The 14,521-nt window shown below is 44.8% G+C and overlaps 1 protein-coding gene across 4 annotated transcripts in view; it reads right to left on the reverse strand.

Annotated features, from left to right (window-relative positions):
• CKAP5 (cytoskeleton associated protein 5) overlaps positions 1-14,521 on the reverse strand; it is an 88,731-nt gene that overhangs the window by 71,699 nt on the left and 2,511 nt on the right. For 3 of the 4 annotated variants that reach the window (XM_074997606.1, XM_074997604.1, XM_074997608.1), the window contains exon 1: positions 8,495-8,549. The exons of the other annotated variant lie outside the window; for it this stretch is intronic. The gene's annotated coding sequence lies outside the window, so the exon portion shown is untranslated. Of the gene's footprint in view, positions 1-8,494; positions 8,550-14,521 lie in introns of those variants that run through there. 4 annotated transcript variants of the gene reach the window in all.

Raw genomic sequence — 14,521 nt, forward strand, 5'->3', positions numbered from 1 at the left:
TCTCAACTTGTTTACTTATAGTCCAAGATTCACACCTGTACATCAGGACAGGTTGTACATAACATCGCAGCACTCTTTTCCTAACCTCCAATGATCAAGATCTGTTTGAGAGAATGACTCATTTTTTGAAATGTTGCTTTCGCTTGAGTGATTCTGCATTTCACTTCAGTTGAACACCCACCATCCGATGTGATATAGGATCCTAAGTACTTGAATTTAGTCACTTGATGAAGAAATGTTTCATTTGCTAGTACCTCACATGTTGGCAGTACCTTTGTCTTCGTAATAACCATTACTTCCATCTTTGAGATGTTCAGCTTGAGTCCCTTCAGCTCGCTTTCTTTATTGACGTTAACCTGTTCCTGAAGATCTTTTTCACTTTCTGATACTAAAACAGTACCATCCGCATACCTCAGGTTGTTGATGTTACATCCTCCAATGTTTAGTCCTGGCAGACCTTTTATTTTGCACATTATTCTTTCACTGTACAAGTTAAAGAGATCAGGTGAAAGAACACAACTTTGCCTCACTCCTTGTTTTATCTTCACATATCTACTAAGGTTTTTTCCAACCCTGATGGCTGCTGTCTATTCCCAGTAGATGTTTTTAGTTATTCTCAAATCCTTCCCATCTATATATCCAGTTCTTCCAACAGTTTCATCATTTCTTCACATTTTACTCTGTTGAATGCTTTCTCATAATCGATGAAACAAACATATATCCTTTTGAACTTCCATTGCTCTTTCGATTAATGACCTTTAAACGTACATAGCTGAACTATTGTAAGATAAAAAACATCAGTGCTGTAACCTGTTATATTCCAGTGGACTGAAACCTCAGTCTAGGAAAGCTTCTAATTGGACACACGAAAAAGTAAGACTAAAGGGTCCCCCCGCCCCAGCTTTAATTAAAAAAGGATAGGAAGGACGAGGTGCCCAGCCACGAGAAAGCTGAATTAACTGCTGACAGTACCTGTCAACAATAGCTACCCTGAAAATAGATGACTTGCTAGAATAAGAATCAGAGAGGTAGCCGTGTTAGTCTATCTTCGAGAACAACAAGAAGTCCTGTGGCACCTTATAGATTAACAGATATTTTGGAGCATAAGCTTTCGTGGGTAAGGATCCGGTTAGTCAGATGTATCATTAGAATAAGAACGACAGCCATTTCAGGGATTTTTACAGAAAAGTATGACTGTGTTGAACAGTGCCGAAAGAGGGAAGACCAAATTATGCTTGGGATGTTAATGGCTAACCAGTAAGCATCACCCTAAAGATGAGGCTTACTGGTTACAGTTAACTGGTGGGTGGCTGGAGAAGCTTCTCACCTGCCACAGGGAAGGGGGAAACATGGCTGACTACTCTGGCCCAGCCAGATAATCCCCCATCTGCAGCGGGCCCAATCAAGGAGCACTGCAGGCACTGCAGTGGGCCAGAGCAGCCCTGATCTGCAGTAGGCCCAACTGCATACCGTGGGCAGGGGCGCTCCAGCCGAGCCAGAGCAGCGCCCTATGCCCCCCCTTGCCCCATGGTGGGGGGGAATTCCAGCACAGCCAGGCTGAAGTGCCCCCCCCCAGTAATTCCCCCATTTAATTGGTTAACTGGTTAAACTTAACATTTAACCACTGAACTAATTAAACAAGATCTTACATCCCTCATATATGCTAGCACCAAGTGCCCCTGAACCAACGATAAAACTGTGCATATATGGAGCTCCAGGTCTATAAGACAGGTGTAAGAGACCTTCTGAGGCCATCAAATCCAGTCCCCTGAACTCACAGGAGGACTATCCTGGACAGTTCCCCCCTCCTTAAATCTACTTGCCCCAGATGCCTAAATGGCCCCCTCAAGGCCTGAACTCACAACCTTGGGTTTAGCAGGCCAATGCTCAAACCATTGAGATATCCTTCCCTCATAATTTGACTATGTTGTCAGTGGATCAAATTTTAAATTGTAGTTAAGACTGTCAATTCACATATATTTGTAAAAGTTTCTTAAATCTAATAGGAATGCATCTCAGATAATGCAGACTAGTGCTGCCTGCAATCAGAGCTCAAGGGCAACATCCATCCTGGATATATAATGTGACTGCTCAGCAAATAGTCAAGAATACTGTTACAAAGTAAAAGAAAATCAGTAGAATGACAATTCAGTGTCAGGAAGGGCTCTGTATATAAACAGATGAAATAAATATGGAAATGGAATCACCTGAAGTGGCAGCAAAGAATCCAGAACAGTGACTAGGATGTACAGAACAGGAATAGCTAATACTTGTTGGATCATCTGTTAGATAATTAAAAAAAATTATGTAGTAAGTCAGGAAGATTTACTTAAATACTCTTGGCTTCTACAGAGATTACTCTAAATTTTTCTCAACATGGATACATAAACCAACTACTTAGCATGCAGTTTCCATAACAAGAGACTCAACATTAGACTTACGTACAGAATCAAAGTAACAAACCTATTCTAAAGTGCAGCTCTGAGATTTGTCTTTCCCCTTTTGCAAACACTGATGTGATTATTTTCCTCCTTTTCAGCAACAGCACAGTTACTTAAGTGGTACTGAAAATAGGGCAAGTTTGTTCTTACAGAAGCAGACAAATCAAACAAGGTGCCAGTTTAAAAAAAAAAAAAAAGAAGGAGGACTTACCCTAATAATGTTCTTTAAACTAAAAAGGATTATTTGAGAGAGGCCATCCCAAGATTATTTTGATTCTTTATGCACAAGGAGGGAAGGGCCAACAATGGCTAGGTTTACTTTCACCTTGCTTTTACCAGCTTAATTTAGCCCATATAGTCTTTTGTAAGTGGATACAACTCCTACCAATTTAAATGGACATTTCATTAGTGACCCAGCTAATGGGATAGATTACACTTTCAGCATGTTTGCAGATAACACTAAGATACAGAGAGAGATAAACATGATAGAAAGTAGGGATAGGGTCCAGAATGACCTAGACAAATTGGAGGATTGGGCCAAAATGAATCTGATGAGGTTTAATAAGAAGTGCCAAGTCCTGCACTTAGGATGGAAGAATCCCATGCACTCCTATAGACTGGGGACCAAACGGCTAAGAAGCAGTTCTGTAGAGATCTGGGGATTACAGTGGGCAAGAAGCTAGATATGAGTCAAGCAGGCAATCAGCATTTTGGGCTGCACTGGTATGAGCATTGCCAGTCAATCAAGAAAAGTGATCATTCCTCTCTTTTTGGCACAGGTGAGGCCACATCTGGAATACTGTGTCCAGTTTAGGCTCCACTATACATTTTCAGTTTGTCCATATCCTCTCGATGAGTCCAGCAGAGGACAACGAAAATCTGGGGGCTCAGGAATAAGCCTCTCTTCATGGGTCAAAAGGGACTGGTATTACTTAGTCTGCGAAGGAATGACAGGGATTTGATAGTAAATGTCAGTTACAGTAGGGTCTCGACATTTGCGAGTGCCACATTCGTGAATTCAATTCTACATGAGTGGTCTTACTTCCCCAGGGCCAGGAGCGCCAGCCCTGGAGCTCTGGAGCTGGCCACACCAGCTGCAGCTGCTGCGACTTCCCTGGGGCACCAGAGCCAGCCCTCCCCCTTCACATTCACAAAAATCATTTGTGATTTCTGAACACAGAATCCTTGTGAATGTTGAGACCCTACTGTACCTGAAAGGGGGGTGCCAAAGAGGATGGAGCTAGGCTATTCTCAGTGGTGGCACATGACAGAGCACAGAGCTGTCGTCTCAAGTTGTGCCAGGGGCAGGGGTGTCTAGGTAGTGAAGCACTGGAATAGATTGCCTAGGGAAGTGATGGAATCTCCATCCTGAAGAGGTTTTTAAGGCAAGGCTTAATAAAGCCCTGGATAGAATGATTTGGTTTGGGTTGGTCCTCCTTTAAGCACGGGGTCTGGACTAGATGACTCCCTGAGGTCTCTTCTAACCATAATCATCTATGATTCACCCCTTTATACCAGAGGTTAATTTCAACTTTCTGGCTAAATTCCTCCCTTGGCACATAAAAAGGTAGAAGACATCACCTTCAACACAAAAAGGTATTCTGTATCTAAAAAGGTAGAATTAAGTTTTCAAGGTTTGTTTTAAAGAGGTACCAATAAAAGAAGCACTTCACAGAAGGAACATTATTTAAAACATGCACGCACACTCTCCCTCCCATCAAAACTTGTCTGAACTACTCAGCAAGACACACCAAGCACTATTTCTGAACAGCCTCTCAACTCATATTCTAAGCAGCCACAACCCACCTTTTCCACAATGCACGAATAAGGGTTTGGAAAATACAGTAGGGTCTCAACATCCGTGAACCTCCCGTTCGCGAATTCAATTATTCGTGAGCAGCCGCTTCCCCTGGGTGGGAAGCGCCAGCAGCTGGACTCCAAGTGGAGCAGCTGCCATATGTGCAAAATTCAGCACTTGTGAGGGTACTCAATACAGAACCCTCATGAATGTTGAGACCCTACTATACATTTAAGAATAAAGAATGGACATCCTGGGTCAGACCAAAGGTCCATCTGGCCTAGGATCCAGTCTTCCAACAGTGGTCAATGCCAGATGCCACAGAAGTGAAAGGTAAACCCTCCCTCCCAACACCTGGCTGGACAAGCTCCTATAGCACAGAGCAGTTGATGTATAAAGGATACCAAGGAAAACAGTATGTCAAAAGACCTCACGGTTAGTTTATAGGTCAGAGGAGGGGGAAAGTGTGACAACCTGGGAACTTTCTGCAACATTTTTATGACACCTGCATACCTTAGTTTCTCTCTAAACATCACATTGTTAAAAAGTTTGTCTCTTGCCCAGAGAGCACAGAAGGCATTGACAGGATCTGAGTAGAATGAATACTAAATCTAGCCAAGCCAACAACTAGATGAAATCAAAACAACCAGCAAGACAGAGGCCTAAGTTTCCAGTGACTGAACCCTTAACAGCAGAAAACCCTGGGAAGATGAAGAGGATAGGGAGAGCCTGAGATGGAGTCCATCACAGCTTGGCTTGCTCATCCTGGCACTGGTTTGATCAGGGTGGACTACGGCTTAACTTCTGCTTCTCTGTGACTTTCATCTTGTGCATGCCAGGTGACTGGTTACTTGGTTTTGAAAGGCTGCCTGTTTCTTATGTAAATACTCAGTGAGGGCATCATGCCCTGAAGGGGTACAGTAAAAGCCTGGTGCAGGACACTGGTTTGGCTGGATTTACTGCAAGGCATCACAGAGAGACAGGGACAACTGGTGCCAAAGGCCTAGTCTTGGATCCCGGAGAGCAAAGGCCTGTCCGTGTGGAACTGCATGGGTCCTCGTAGTCCAACATTCTATATGCCCTCCCCCATAACTCCCCCTGAGGCTGATTACAGGCTGGGACAGAGACCAGATCTTATGATCCATTACACAAGGCTGGCACTCGCAAGATTCAAAGAGACATAAGAAAGTCAAAAGTGTTAAAGTGGGAAATGCTGGGAGAACATTACAAAGCTGCAAATAAATTGCACAAAGCTTGTTGTGACATAATGAGGAAGATGACTGTAAAGTATCAATGAAGAGCAATAGTTGGCTGCCAAATGCAAGTAGAAACTTAAGCCACACCTACAGTAGGAGTGACAGCATGGTATAGTATGCTACTAAAGTGCTCCTCAGGCAGCTGCAACTATAATGGCAAAACTTCACTTGACTGGGTTGACGGCATCTACACCAGAGACTTTTGCCAATGCGGGTATGTTAGTTAGAGATCACCTCCCTGAGCAACAGAATTAGGCTAGCATAAGTCTTCAGTGTAGTGAAAACCTTAGTTGTGTTATCAAAATTTTAATAAGAGCCGTGTTTAGAAGATGCAAGCAGTGAGCACATTTAGTTTGGAGGAGTATAGAAACATACTAGTATTGCTGAATAAGCACTATCACCTCAGCTTCCAGAAGACCTCTCCATAGCAAGTACAAATAGCAAGACTAATTTGCTCTTAACCAAAATGGACATATTACTGGAACTGATGTTTGTGGATGCTACTCAGTATTTATATGGCTCCCCAACATTATTGTTCTACAGGAGCAGATAGTTTTGTTGTGCTTTCACAAGTTCATTTAAAAATTTCAAGTTCTGAAAAACTGGTCAGATCAAGTCAATTTCTGAGGATGTTCTCCTTGATGTCTTGAAATAATTATGCCCGCTAAAGCGTGTCCTACAGTGGAGGTGCAGGCTGAACCTCTCTAGTCGAGCACTCTGGTAACTAGTGTCGAACAAGAGACTTTGCCAAACTGGGGAGGTTAATATCGTCAGCTAGCATTACCAACATTTCCACTACTTACTGGGCTCTTAGGAAAGTGTACGCAGAGTACTTTATTTTATTACTGGGCTCTTAAAAAATATTTAGGGGTAAATAGCTAAACAGCAGCACAGAACACAGAGAACCAGGACTTGTGTGTGTAAACAAACTTTATGGGACCATGGGAAACCATAAGTGAATAGAGGGCTAACTAAAATCATGCTGGACTATGGATGTTGATGGATCAGAGCATGCCAGCTTAGAACAGTTCAACCTGTACTGCTTTGTCTACCACAGTAAACTCTCATATCCAGCATTCTATCATCTGGAACTCAAATAACCAGCATTTTAACCATAAGTAAATTTCAGTCATGGTTTCCATAAGTACAGTATAGTGAAAGTAAATACAAATAAATACAGCAAATACAGGATAAGTTTACAGTGTACAGTACTACTGTTGCTGGTAAATAAAGTACTCTGCATACACTTATTTCTTAATATCAAATCTTGTTTTGCTTTAGTGTTATGCATCGCTAAGTATACCCATCTAGTATCCAGAATATTTGAATATCCAGCAACCTCCCGGTCCCAGGGCTATTGGGTATGAAAGTTTACTGTATAAAGCAAGCTTTAATATTAGTTGAATGAACCAGTTGAGAGCAGACCTGCCAATTCAAGTTGTTTCCTTTTGTCAAAGCAGTGTGCAGTCATCCTTTCAGAAGGGACAGGATTACCTTCCTGTTTGTAGTTCTGTAGCAGTTTCAAGTCACATTTAACTTCTAGCATTGAAAATACCAAGTTTTACTTCAACTACATTTAAGTTTTACCACAGTTACAATATTTTTTAGTTTCATCACCACAGCATCGGAGCACATCAAGCTTCACCCAAACTAAGATCTGAACATAATAAGATGGCTGCATATGAAGTTCTTCAGAAAACCCAAGAAATCAGAGTAGCAAATGCCCAGCTTTCATTTTACAACTCAAAATGAGCAACCAAAAAAATTCAAGTGCATAAAAATCTGGCTAACTCAAGAACTGCAGTCGGCTGAATCAGACCAAAGTAATAACTAGCTAGAACTCTTTGAGCATGTCTAGCAGGGTCTGTGCAACTCAAGTGGGAGACTGGAGTCTATTACCAGTCCTGACCTCTTAATGCTTCCAATAGGAGCAATGAGAAGTCACCAGAAGACTCCTCTCTAGTATTTAACAACATTGTTCTACATTGGTCTTGAAGAGAAAACTCACCAACAGAGCAAAAGTGTAAATTGAAATCAACATTACACCTATGTCACTCAAGAATGAGAATTTGAAGTGGTACATTTTGTTGAATTTCTTTCCATATGCGCTCTTTGAAGAATATCTGCAAATTACTGAAATGAGCTGAGACTAAAAGCGAAAAAGTGACCTGTGCTACGAGAATAAATAGAAGGGGCAGTAAGACGGAAGGACAAAATGTGGTCAAGGTTAGGAAAAGTAAGCTAAATTCTAATGCTAGATAGGAGAGCTCAAAATGCTGATGGGTCACTCACTTACAGACTCCCCACTTCCCTCCAACCTGATTCCTTACAAATGTAAGGCCCATGAAAACCTCAAAAGTGTTAAGCTGAGGGCACTGAAACCTTTTTCACTAATACGTCAAGCAAACAAACAAACAAACAAACAAACATCACCCCGAAGTGATCGTCAGCTGCCCCTCCCCATATGGAGACACTCTCTTAACCAGCCTAGTTCACAGCCACCTTCCCACAATAGCTAGAACTGTCACTCTGCTGGACTTCTTAACCCCTCTCACCTAGGCCTTTCAGCATCTACCCTCAATCTGCCCGGTCCTCTGGCCTAACCTTCCCCCAACCGCCAAAAACTCGTTTTGTCGTCAGATTCCCCCACCCTAAGCGCACCCGGGGGCCATAACCGCGCTCCCCGCCAAACCTTCCAGCAGCGTCCACCTCCTCCACATGCCGCAGCTCGGAGACATTTTAAAAGCAATCCCCCTCCAGCCAAGCCTGAGCGGCTCCACGGATGGAAAGTCTCCGTGTCCGGAGCTCCGGTTGGCTGCAAGCCCTGACGCTCAGCTCCGAGGCCAGCTAGAGCGGAGCAGGCCGCCCGGCATTGTTTATCCTCGCGTTCTCCTCCGCCCCCTCCCGAACGCTAGGCCCCGCCAGCCGCGCCATCACTCCGGCCGGGCAATCAGCCCTTCGGCTGGCCTCAGCCCCGAGAGAGGAAGCCAGGCACTCACCCGGGCGGCCGCGACCCGGCTCAGCTGCAATAGCGAGCGGAGAGCTCCATCCCCGGCCGCCGACCAGGCACCTCCTTCTCCAAGGGCGGGGCGCAGAACGCGGCAGCCGACGCCATCAGCCCCCGCCTCCTCTCGCCCCGGGAGGGAAGCATCCCCTTCTAAGTGCCAGACAAAGACGCTCAGCGTAAACAGGACCCGACGTACCTAGAACTCGATGCTCCCTTTCCCCACCGGCTTCAGAGGTTAGAGTCGCCCGCAGCTTCTCTACACCTGATTCTCCACAAACTTCCTTCCCGGGCAGAGCTTTGGGCCCACAGTTCCAAGGGCACCAAGTCTCCTCCAACTCTTCATCAAGACCACTTTCCTTCCTGGGGCACAAGGTGAGGTATTTCTCCATTCCCACCCTTACAGGGCCTGAATTCCTCTGCTGTGAACTTGAAGAGTCAAAGCTTGATTCTTGAGAGAGGATGTGCTTCACCCAGCCACTTGCTTTCTTTGGCAGCAGAAGCTTGGGGCAGGCTAGGCACCCCTCAGATTTTAATAAGCCAGACACTGAAGTAGATAACCAACAACATGCAGTGGATGAGCCAGGAGGTTGGCCCTTGGGATGCTTGATTTTCACAAATATCTTGTTTCTATATCCTACTTTTCCTATGTAGATCTCAAAGTATACTTATAAAATGGTGAATATCACCCCTATTTCACAGATATGGATATGAGCTGTGAAGTGGCCTGCCCAAGTTCAAACAAAAGACCAGTGGCAAGATTGGAAGTAGAAGCCAGGTAACCTGGGTCCCAGTCCATTAACGCTGAATTCTGATACCAAGTCACAGCATTTTATCTGCAGGACCTTGGCCAAATGATGAATAGGTATTGTAATAAAAATGGTTTTGTATCAATTACTAATTGGAATTTAGTCACAAATGTAGGACCAGATGGGGACCTTGATTGGTCATCCAGTCTAGTCCCTTAAATTGAAGCATAATTAAATATTCTCCAGACCTGGGCTCCCAGTCTACAACCTGCAGGCGGTACACAGTTCACCAGAGTATTTCATAAGGCTTGCAGCCTGCTTCAACACAATATTCTAATGACAATTTGTTTGCTTATTGTCATATTTACATCATTTTAGTTTACATAAGGAAGTGTGTAGAATCTGTTTGGCCCACACAAGTCTAAGTGTGTTAGATTTGTGTAGCACTCCCGTGTCATAAATAAGGCACCAAACACGAAAAGCATCTGGAGGTTTTTAAGAACTGGTTTAGACAAAGAAAGATTCTATAGCCTCCTTACAAAATTTATTCTGGTGCTTAACTACCTTTATAGTTGGGTCAGACATTAGGAAGAACTTCTTAGGTGTCCCTTGCTTAAACATAATCTCACTTCTTCTTGTCCTCTCCTCACTGGATATCAAAGACAATTTATCATCCTCCTCTTTATAAGGAAGCTTCTACATATGTGAATGCTTATCAGGTTCCACCTCAATTTTCTCTCCTTACTAAGAGCCTACCCCTGCTAAAGCCAAAGATGGCAATAATTCTGATGGAGTGCGGCATACCACTCCAAGAATTTGGTAAGTGGTCAAGGGCCACTCTCTTCCACATTAATGGAGGAGGTTCAGGGTCTGGTATGGATCTTGCTTGCAGAAGGGATGGTGGAATCTTGGAAGGCATTTGGGTAAAGGAGGGAATTATCACCTGGTGAAGGGTCCAGAAGGGGGTATATAAGGAGGAAAGGTATAAGGTGTGGGAGGGGTGTTGTGACCTGGAGGGAGTGCAGAGTCCAGGAAGGGGGATGTGTACAGGAGCAGAGGTAGTGTGTTCCGATTATGTGAAGTAGGGGCACAGTGTGGTGGGGGAAGGGACTGGGGTTCCATAGACAAGCTCTGGCCAGGAGGCACTTACCATGGTGGCTCTCTAGGCTCTTCCTTAGCCAGGCTCCCTGCCTTCCATGCCCCCACACATGCTCAGAATAGCTGCATGGACCATGTATACCACTCTGAATTGAATGCTAGGAACTTGGCAGGGGAAAGGTTAAGAGTGGAAGGGGTACTTCACATGCTGCCTGTCCTGCAAACAGGCATCTCCCATTGGCTGGAAACCAGCTAGTCAGAGCTAAAATTATGCTGGGAGTGAGGGCAGCAAGAGAAGCCCTTCCCCTGCCTCTCTGGGCTCACAGTATTCAGAGCCCCACAGCCAAGTTTTCTGAGCAGGGACAGGGGCAGGTGGGGCAGTGGCTGAGGCTTCCACCAGCTAGATCCAACCTGCGGACTGTATTTTGCGCCCAGCCCCAGGATACAGAGAACGAACAGGGTAACAGCCAAGGGCTGGAGCTGTGGGACATTAAAGGTGGTAACTTGCAAGATCGTACTTTCATACTCTAGTACAGGACATACAATTGGTTACCACGTGGCACAAATTCACCTGTAACACTTCTGATTTGTTGCTTGACATATTGAGATGCATGTTCCAGACCAGTTGCTTTCAACCTTTCCACACTACTATACATCCTTCAGTAGTATGATCTGTCTTGTGTATCATCTCACATTTTAAAAAAAAATTTAAAACAAAACACAAGTCACAGCTTGTTACTAAAAACAACTGCCTACCTTCTCATTTTAACATATAAACAAAGAGTCAGTGTACAGAAGAGTATAAACAGATAATTGCATGAAATTTTAGGATGTACTGACTTCAGTAGTCCTTCTGTAGCATGTTTTAAAACCTGGCAAATGATAAGTTGATTTATCCCCTGGAAGATCTCTTTATACCACCAGGAATACACAAATCCCTGGTTTAGAACCACTATTCTAGAATGAGAAAATTCCATTTATGCCAAAGCCGTGTATACTGGAAGTCAGCAGTAAAGGGTTTCCTCCTCAAAAATGTATTGAAGCAAGTCAAGTGCTGCCATTTTGAGCCTTCTGCTCATGTAGCTTGAAGAAACCAGTCTGCTTTAGGCACTGGAGTATCAAAACTGTGCTCACAGAACAGGTCTCTGAAGATACCTTTCCACAGTTACAGATCCCTCAAGAGCATGCATTTTCTTCGGTTGAATGTTTGTCATTCACTGTAACCAAGCTGCAAAGTAATCACTTCTATGATACATTGCTTCGAAGCTCACAATCCCAACCGAATGGCAAGAACCTTTGCAATGACTCACTTCAAGAGACTTAGGTTGGATAACAACAAGAAGTCCTGTGGCACCTTGTAGACTAACAGATATTATGGAGCATAAACTTTCATGGGCAAAGACTTGCTTCATCACATGCATCTGATGAAGCAGGTTTTTGCCCACAAAAGCTTATGCTCCAAAATAAGCATTAGTCTATAAGGTGCCACAGGACTTCTTGTTGTTCTTGAAGATACAGACTAACAGCTATCTCTGATACGTAGGTTGGATAGACATCCACAGCAAAACTGCCGTATCCCACCTGGTCCAGACAGGGTTAAAGTTAGACAAACATACTTGATTTTCGTGCAGCACACATCTGGACCTAATACCATCTCACCTTGTGAGAGAATATCTTGAGATATATTACAGTTGTGCAGTTCCTCCTACACTGTACAATGATACAAATCTGATCAGTTTCATTCAACTATGGAAGGAAGACTGACATTCAATCCTTAAGGATGCAACAGGACTTTTAGTAGGAAATCAGTTCCCTCTCAAGCCTGCATAAAAATTCATAAACCAAAATCAAAGTACATCAGTGTTTAAAATCTAGTATTCTATAAAACTATGAACATAGGAAATTCAGATTTTAAAAAGCTACCTTTGACCTCTGCCATTAATGATTCCCCAAAGGAGAGATGAATGAAAAGCATACTACAACCATATCCATCCAGAATATACACCAGTGGTCAGCAACCCCAGCACGTGTGCCAAGAGTGGCACATGAGCTCATCTTCATTGGGAGCTCAGCCTCTCCCATTCTTCCCCATGCAGCAAGGAGCTTGCTCAAAGCCATGCCACCTGTGGATTAACAAAAGACCTGCTAATGCTACCAACCACCACCTAGACGGCAAAGCTCTGCATCTTAATTTATTAATTAAGTTTTTGTAAGTAGGACTGTTAATGACTTAATAAAGTGTAACAGGCACTCTGACCATACACAGAGGTCAAAAGAGTCAAGTTTCAGCACTCTGCCTTGGAGAGGTTGCTGACCCAATGTACACCTTTATTTTAGACTGTGGCCATAACTGAGTGTCATTAACCATATTTTTATACAACAATACACATAGTTCCAATTCCTTATGGCTCTTCAGTCATACATAAAAAAAAGCTTACACATTCTTACACAGAAGCCAACTATTCTGCATTCTTCATTACAAGACCAAAACATAAGCTACTTGGCACTTCAAAAAATTGATAGCTGTTTTTTCCATCCAAGTATCCAGCTCTGCCTTCATGTCTTCCAAAACACATCCCATGCCCAGGCCATGAAGCTTTAGAATATACAGTAAAATCCCAGCTTACATGCAGGTTCTGTTCCTGGGGAACCACACGTAAGTCAAGGTCCCACTTTGCAAGTGTCCAGCTGAGGAGACACAGCACTTGCAGGGCCAGCAGGTGTTCTGTCCAGTCTTGCCACACAGGGACAGGGATGAGGGAGGGGCAGGGCTGCAGCTGAGTGGCCTGGCAGCCAGGGCATGCTGTGGGTGCAGCATGGCCTGGCAGGAGGTTCAGTAGGCAGGCACCCCCTCCCCCTCCAAAAAAATCACAGCTGCAGCTGGCTCCTGCCTCGGCCTCCATGGGCCCCCCCACCCATTTACCTGGGGTTGCCAATTAGTTAGGACTGGCCCTGCATTTAAGATCCCGTCCTGCCACTTCCCCACACTCCCCACCCACTGGCACGCAACTGTCCCTCCCACCTTCTAGCTTCTTTGCTCCACCACTCCCACAACACAATGCGCCGTGACTGGCGGGGGCTGGCTACCCACCCCTGGCACCAGGTTGGCTGTGTCCCACCACCACAGAGAGGTGGGACCCTTCCGACCTTCCCTGCAGTGTCTCCCTCTGGCAGGGGGGCAGTGATGCTGTGTGTCTCATGTGCCGCAAGAGCCCCTAGCTCTGGTGAGCACAGTGCAGGTAGCAGCTCAGTACTTGCAGCCCCCGCAGGTGCAGGCAGAGGGAGGGGTGTGTAAGGAGGGAGATGGTCTAGCGCGGGGAGGAGACAGGCTAGGCCAGGTAGCAGTGGTGGAGCAGGGGGCTGCCAGGTGCTGCTGTGACTTGCCATCTGTGATTGCGCCTGAGGCAGGAAGTGACTTCAGCACGGCAGCCAGGGGAATGTGATGCAACCAGGATCAGCAAGCCATAGAAACCAGATCAGGGGTACCAAGAACCCAGTGCTGCTTCACCCTGACTTAGCCTTGCTTCCTGTACTGTAATTCCATTGTTGATTTTGACTCATGTTAATACAAGGAACACACAAGTCAAAATTGTGTATGGTGGGGTTTACTGCAGACAGGAAAGGTAAGCATGGAAATAAGTCATTTAAAATAAGAGACATGTACATATGAAAATGTTTGATGTTCTAGAGAGTACAGTAGGCCTCTGACTTATGCATAGGTTGTGCTCATGGGCAACTACGAGTAAGTCAACTTTTGTGTAAGTTCAAACTGAATGGGGCAGGGGCCCTGGTGCCTTTGGGTCCCCCCGGTCCTGGCTGCGCCTGGCTCCTTGCTCCCATGAGCAGCAGGGAGCCCAGAGCCAGGTGCATAAGCACTGGTCAGTTTCCTGGCTCCCATAAGCAGAGAGGAACTGGGAGCCAGGTTGCCGCCTGGTTCACAACTCCCCACCACTCATAATTTCGACTTCCATGATTTCAATTTGTGTTTCTTGCAATAATGTAACTCTGGGATCTCCTGTACATACTTGTTGTTCCGACAAAAAGGAAAGATGAGCTTCTTGAATCTCTACAGGAAAAAGAGAAGGTCTGATCTCCTCTCTGATTTTCCATACTTTAGAAATCCAGCTGTTCAAGTTTAACCTGAAATTGTGTAGACACACACCTCTCTCTCATAC

Source organism: Carettochelys insculpta, chromosome 6 (genome assembly GCF_033958435.1).
Source record: "Carettochelys insculpta isolate YL-2023 chromosome 6, ASM3395843v1, whole genome shotgun sequence".
NCBI lineage: Eukaryota > Metazoa > Chordata > Testudines > Carettochelyidae > Carettochelys > Carettochelys insculpta.